Source organism: Saccostrea echinata, unplaced genomic scaffold (genome assembly GCF_033153115.1).
Source record: "Saccostrea echinata isolate AGI-Se365-2 ecotype Australia unplaced genomic scaffold, CSIRO_AGI_Sech_v1 ptg000001l, whole genome shotgun sequence".
NCBI lineage: Eukaryota > Metazoa > Mollusca > Bivalvia > Ostreida > Ostreidae > Saccostrea > Saccostrea echinata.
The window spans coordinates 7,366,535-7,374,685 of NW_026889750.1; positions in this window are offsets into that span (position 1 = coordinate 7,366,535).

The window sequence follows — 8,151 nt, forward strand, 5'->3', positions numbered from 1 at the left end:
TATATATATATATATATATATATATATATATATATATATATATATGGTTTTTTGTCTGTCGTCGTCCAACGTCTTTTGTGCGATTGTGCGACATGCATCGATCGTGAACTTTCAAAATCCTTGAACTGCTGAATGAACAATTTTAGCCTGTAGCATCAATGAGTGAAGGGGTACAAAAAATGCTAATTTCATGGTCCCTGCTCCCCTTGAACATGAGGGGAGAGTCTAAAACCATCAATAATAGTGCTATTCCAATAAAATCCACTTTACCTCTGGACATCAAGCATAAAGGATTGAGCCCTCAACCAAAATTATGAAATTCATGGTTCCAGCTGAAGGTCAGGGGTTCTAAAGTCAGAGCTGGTTTCGTAGGATCATTTGGTAAAATGTCCTCTTTCCCATATATATATATATATATATATATATATATATATATATATATATATATATATATATATATATATACCAGATAAACTAAGTGCGTGGTATTGTTGAGAAAAGGTGCCTTTTTTGAAAATGTCCTCTTTTCCCTGTATATTTAGCAGATAAACTAGGTGCATGGAAATGATAAGTACAGACGCCTCTTACAATATTGTGAAAGTTGTGGTCCTAGGTCAGGGGTTCCAGTGTGGGGAGGAAGAGGCTCTAATTTAATAAATTCTTATCTAAATTCATATAGTGAAAATGAATTATTTCTTTGAAAATCTTCTCTTTTCCTGGATAGATACAAAGGAAAGTAAGTGCATAGTCATGATGTGCGAAATTAAGGTTTTACTTTCAAAATTGTGAATTCCATAGCCTCTGGGTGTGGGTCAGGGGTTTCGGTGTCTAAATGGGAGGGGGAATTTTGGTTATTCAGTATAAATATATGAAGTCACCCTTTCCTCAGATAGTCCACCCATTTCCTCAAAAAATGATTGATTGGCTGATTGTTGTTTTACGCCCTGTTCGAGAATTTCAAACTCGTATAGAGAAGTCACCATACACCGGTGAAGAGCTTCAAGTTTAAACTTAAACTTGGCACCCAGGGCCATTGAACAATAAGGGTTCTTTATCGTACCAACGCCTACCGTGACACTGGACCTCGGTTTTAAGGTTTCGCCTAAAGAATCCTGATTTCTAGTGCAGGTGCTTGGCGAAGGAACAGTTAAAATACTAACTATGTAAACGTCTTACGTTTGACACGGTTCAGCGAATGAGAATTGAACCCGGGCGAAGCGAACGTCAAAGCGTTTCTGTTCTTATTCTAAAATAGGTGTCCTATATATAGCCAATCGGATTAGCTGTCAAAATAATCACCAGATAAACACACGACGTGTTCGATTAATATGGGTATTGTCATAATTCAACAATAGGGCTAGGTATCGGTTGAGAATTTCCTATTGCGATGTACCTTTTAATGTATTGCAATATGTATTGTAATATTTACAAAAACAGTTAAAACGATTTTTTTTCTTGTTTTGATAACCTCCATTTATAAGCAGAGCGTATAAAGCTATTATAAATACATTGTAACAAAAACGTTCTTGTTGGTTTGACTACATTTTTGCAACGAAATGCAACCATACAACAGCAACCTTACTGTTTGGCTCGATTGAAAACTTTTCTGACATATCGTGAATTTCAAAACTTTTTTAAAGAATTCAGAAGTCCAAACATTTTGGCGGTATATCAGTCTTTAAAAAGGTATCATAATACGACATTTTTGTGTCACCTACAGAGCAGAGCGGCACTGAGGGATCACTTTATATGGCGTCTGTCTGTCTGTCCGTCTGTCACACCTATATCTCGAGAACTGTAAAAGGTATGGATTTGATATAATTTTGTAAATACATTGCTTGGCACTATGGCTTTTGTAAATTACAATGATTTCTGATTTCGTGACCCTTGACCTTTGACCTTCTCTCCAAAAATATTTCACAGCGCCGATATACAGGGTATTTTTTACATTTAAGAGGTAAGTCTATGTTATTTAGCATGTGTACTGTTTGTCATAAAATATTATGAAAAATACCAGCATTACAATCCACTTTACCTTAACCTTTGACCTATTTTGCTAAAAATACCGCGGGAAATTTAATTTAACTTTTGACTTTTGAATTTTAAGGGACAGGATTTTGATAACTAGCATTTATACATGATTATGAGATCATACTACTGTACTTTGAAACTGTATGATATTCAGTTATCACTCAAAATTATATTTAAATACTATGAAAGTGCATTAGTATTCCGAAATTGCAATCGTATCAGGTTCATAGTATAGACATGTATGTAGGTAATTCCGACATTTTAGCATGTAGTTCCGAACATACAACTTAAGAATTTACTGTAATTTTGCCCCCCCCCCCCCTTTGATATCATACTTGTAGTAAACAAGACATTAAACTTGCATGTGTTGTAAGTTAACCTTTCATCCCTCTACATGTTTTCTGCTATCTATATTGCCGAGCTATGAAAAAAAATCAAAAACAATTCACAAGTCTACAAATGTAAAGTCTAGACGTTTGACAAATTTTGATAATGAGAAAATATGGAGAAGTATCAGTACAAGATTTTTTTAATGTTTTATTTTCTAGCTGTACTCTAACTTCTTGTTTTTCTTAATTTATATCAATAATTTTATTTTTATTTCTTATTCTAATTTGCACCTCTTCTTTAAATATTCCAATTTTATTTTTCCTCTAGATTTCATTTTAATTTGGCAATTTTTCTTACTTCCTTCATATCATGAAACATGGTCAGGCGTCATGGAGGAGTGAGCATCCCCTGCCGACCGGTCACACCCGCCGTGTGCTCCTTGTCATGATCGGGAAATAACGGAAAAATCCATCGACAATTCATTGTGGAAAAAATGGCCTAACAATTAGTATGAAAAATATCAGCCAGCATTTGACTTAATGATAGATTGTTTTTGCTGACAAAGTCGTTGTATCGACCATAGAACTTACTAAATGATGACTTTAAACGAGACTGTTGATATTCTTGTTCCATCAACTTGTTTGTCAATAAACTTACGTCGTTTTAGAAATTGTTCATAGGAAGAGCATCTCCTGCTTAACGAATCAACTGAGAGATATAAACACCGTATGCAGGTATATTGCTGCATAACGAAGGGAAGTTGATGATTGAAAAGTTAACTTTAAATTCATCACGTTTATCATGAAGCTTTGTTGTAAGGTTACCATTAAGGTCTTTTCTGGTAAAATATTCAAGTATGAAACAGATTCATTAAATGAAATGAAATTAAGAAAATGATATAAAACTGGATTCCCACTAACTAAACTAAAACTAAAAGTTAGAATTAAAATAAGAAGTAAAAATAACATTCTTGAAATAAATTTGGAAAAACAAGAAATTAGATAGAAAAAAATTAAAAATTGTGGCACTGTTATCTCTATATAATTTCTCATTATCAAAATTCGACAAACTTATAGACTTTACTTTTGTAGACTTGTGAATTGCGCGTCTATATAATGATATATATAGATACTGGAAAATATGATTGGTAATTAACTTGCAACACATTCAAGTTAAATATCTTGTTTTATCACGTTTAGTCTATTATACAGTGGATATAGCTCATAGGAAATCATTTTCATATCCAAAATTGTGATGTCACAGTGGTTTTTGCGTGCTTTTAATCAAGTCAAATATAAATTTACATCTATGAAACAGTATAAAACATGAAATAGCTATGTGTAAAACGTGATAAAAAAGAATTTCCCATGGTGGATATGATTTTTTGTCCAACTCTCGTTGTGTGAATTCTCGTTGTGTGTTTTTATCCCATTGCCAAGGAGATAGAAAACCATACCTGTGGTACCCAACCACAAAAAATGGGAGATTTTATATACGAAATATACAAGCATAATCTCTCCCCAAACTTTCTCCCCATGCTCTCTCTCCCTCCTATACTTACTCTCCCACACTTACTCTCTCCCCAACTCACTCTGTTTCCAGACTCCCTCGCGTTCTCTCCCCACAATCTCTCCCCTTACTTTTTCTCTCTCCCACCCACTCTCTCACCTTTAATATCCAGCTTTTCTCCACACTCCCTCTACCCCCACACTGACTTACTCTCCACACTCACTCACCCCTCATTTCTCCCCCTACAATCACTCATTCTTTCAACCGACCCATCCACTCTCTCTCTACCACCCACCCACTCTCTCTCTTTCCCCACTCTCTCTAACCACCTCTCTCTCTGTCTCTCCCCATTCCCTCTCCCCCCTCTCCCCACCTCTCTCCCCATTCTCTCTCTCCGCACTCTCTTTCTCTCTCCCCACTCTTTCTCTCCCACTCTCTCCCTCCCATTATCTCTCCCCCACTCCCTTCCCACTCTCTCTCTCCCCACTCTCTTTCTCCTCACTCCCCCCTCTCTCTCTCCCACTTTCTCGCCTCCCCACCTCTCTCTCTCTCTCTCTCTCCCCTCACCACTGTCTTCCCCTCTCTTTAATTATTTCTTGACTGTCTGACTTAGTTACCCTTTGAGTGTGAAATAAACTATATATATGCATAATACATTGATGTTTCATAACTTTTTATTTAAAAAATAATGGGAAAAATACTTGTTCTGCAACAAAAGGAAAAATCTTATCATTATTTTTAAAAAATAATTATAGGATTGTTATTCTTGATCTTTTTACTTTAAAATGGATTTAGCAGAATTGTTTATTTATGCAAAAAAATGAATGTAATTTAAAATTATAAGGGCGATAACTTCATACAGCTTCTCAGTTCACAATTGGATCATTGCGTTGTTTGCGTATTTAATGAAGAAGAATTTGATATGTTTGAAGAACAATACTTATAATTATGTTTATTAACATGCAAGCAAGATGTGCTGTCATCTTAAAATCTCATTTGGAAATTATTTGTTGTACATACCGTTATGAAAAGTAGATGCGCGGCCTATGTCCTAATTTATCCACTGCTGAGAGGAGGGCTATAAAATATACTTTATTTGACCAAGTTTAAAATTAGGGTTTGACATTCACTATCCCTTTCCCTTGTATGCATTCAGTTTTCATCAATTTCATATTTTTTTTTTTTATAATTTTTGTCCTGTTCAGACATCATGTCGTTGCGTTGAATGTTAGACAAAATGCATTTGCATCATGACTCCCTCGTTGTTCTACGAATTACCCAGTATGTCATATTTTCTAATTGCATATACATGTAAATGTTCGTTTGGTGCTTTATTCATATTTCATTCAAATGCTTACTGTTAATAAACTTACATGTAACCTTTACTTGTTGCATGGTTCTACTCTACTAAACATAGATTTCTAATTGGCGTTTTTGAATGGATAAGTGTTAAATGATTAACCGTTGGGCCATCAGTGTAATTTGAGTAAATGTTCACCTTATAACAGGCCTTAGCCATGCTTCTGGGAAAATTACAATCATTCAATCAAACAGTAGAGCAATTCAATAAAAAAAAAAAAGTGAGCCATGCAAAATGTGTGCTTAAAAAATGTTACAAGGTTGCCTCTGTCACGCATCGCGCCCTCCTCAAGTCATGTAGCATTATAAAGTTTGTAAACCGTAAAACATTAGAAGCAAGCATTCAATTCTTTGTCTGAAGTAAAAATTTAAGTTATTAAAAGGACGGGTTGGGAGGGGGGATGAGAGGGGGAGCGAACATGTCAGAAATTCCAAATTCCTTGAGAAGCTAAAATAAAATTAAACAATATACAAGCAGTACAGACAAAAATCATTGAATTATTTTTATTTTATTTTATCACAGTCTAAAATCATTTTAATAACGTATTATTAAGGCGGGCATGACCAGAAGGGATTTTTTTCCTTTAGGATAGCAAATTTAAAGAGTGGGTTACAACCCCGTAACCCCCTCCCCTCAAAACTCGCCACTATAGATACGCATATACGAATTTCGCATGGTACTTGATTCTAACACAATTAAAATACTCTTTTGTACAGTTCTATATTTTTTGCACACGCAACTTCAAATGTGCTAATATTGCCAATTATACTCAGAAAAAAAATATGTAAATTAGACTGAAAAGCTTTCTTCATAATGCAACATTTGTTTTTTTATCTATTGGTTGTTTTTTTTTTTTTTTTACATGTAACTAGAAAGGGGAAAGACGATACTACCGTGTATAGACTTGTGTCAATTCTTGGTATACCAAGCACCTCTTTTCTTTTTTTTTTAATCGATCCAATTTTTATTTCATTCTCTATCGAGAGTTGTCGTTCCCGCTACGCTCCCACACCTCTGTTAACGCTTGTTATACAAGATTCTTGGAAAATTTGTAAAAGATGACAAATTGTATTATCTATCTTTTTTTTATCATATTTCTTATCGGTAAACAGGATTTATATTAATCTATTACCTCTGAAAAGGATTTTTTTAAATCAAATTTTTAATATTTACTCCTCAAAATAGTTCCTTAAAAACTATGAAAATAAACCGTTTTAAGGGATGATAGATTTAAAAGAAATGATAAATTTTCATCTTTATCAATAATCACAAAATTTAATTACGATTTTAATTTAAAATTTTTACCTTTTAAAACTTGTACAAGAATCTTGTGCTAATCCCTTTTTGTGTCCCTAATATCGAAGGTCAGAGGCATTATTGATTTAGTTCTGTGTGTTATTTTTCCACAAATTAAATCTTCCCTTTATTGTATGAGAAGTTTGAGACTTTATTCATAGAAAATCAAAGATATTTACGAGATCGAATTTTCTTATCAATCTTCCATTTTTTTTTTTTTTACGCAAATACATTTGGGTAGGGTTCCAAAACGTTAAATTTTCTTATAACTTCTGAAGAAAGAAGGAAAATATTTTTATTTATTGCACATTATTTTTCCCAGAGTAAAATCAAAGAGGATTACAATTATGGAAGGTGTACATTTTTTATTTATATGTCTCTTTTCCTTACACCAGCTAAGAAAATGATCTCAATTACAAAATTATTAAATGTGATAAAACAATATTATATCAAAGAATGTGCGTATTCTTGCTCTAATAGTCATAGAACATCATTATAGCCTTGTAAGGTTTTCCTTTAATAGGGATATAACTTCTTGTGTTAAGAAATGAACATATCATGTCATGAGGCAGCGAAATTTAAATCCTATGTATTTGCCTAACAAGAATTTTTTTTTTTACCAAATCCATGCATTTTTTATGGTATCAAAAAATGACAAAGGGTCATTCTTCTACAGGGTCATTTTTCTACAATCCACATGGAGAAAAATGACGCCTATGCCATAATTTCTACTAAAAAGTGGGTCAATTTTATACGTAGATATTGACTATAGGAGGTTAAATTTCTAGGTAGAAAAATGATCTCCGGTCAGTATTCGATAGGGGTCACTTTTCCTCCTTACCCCGGACGGGCCAACTGTACATTTCTGAACTTTCCTTAGAAAGAGCTGCAGGTATAAAAAATGAAATTAATTCAGTCCGTCATGACTATCTCAAGCTTTTGGAGACAAGAAAACCTTACGCTTCGAAACCTATTCCCTTAAATACCTGCATTTATATTGTTGTTAGTTCATTTATTTCAAACTGTGGATTATATTAGTGTTACAGGTAACACAAAAGTTTCTTATCTAAAAGGATGACTGCACTTAAGGACATTTTCCTTATTTCCTTATAAAATTGCGATAAAATATACTTTCAAAACAAGCATTTTTCTTTTAATTGCAGGAATGGTCAACATACAATCTACAACTTTACGTAATTACATTAAATAAAAGTACGTATTTGCGAAGTACGAAGCTGTTTTCAAAGGCAGGGGTCACCACAATTTCTTGAATCTCCGTACGATAATGAGGACGCCCACTTTTTCACTGGCTTTGTACATAGTCAGCGCATGTTTGTCTATTGTTCTCCGTTTGACAGTAGTTGTATATTTGCATTAATAATGTTGTATCAAAAGGAGATTAATAGACAAGCATGCGCTCATATGCATGGTTTAAAAGAGAAAGAAAACTGCTTATTCTTACATTCGCTCTCTCTCTCTCTCTCTCTCTCTCTCTCTCTTTCTCTCTCTCTCTCTCTCTCTGCTGTAACCAAGGGCTGTGATATGTTCAATATTACATGTATAAGTCACTTACCTCAGTTAACTCTCTTGGAATACTAAAATCCGTCACGTGACTTGTAAGATAG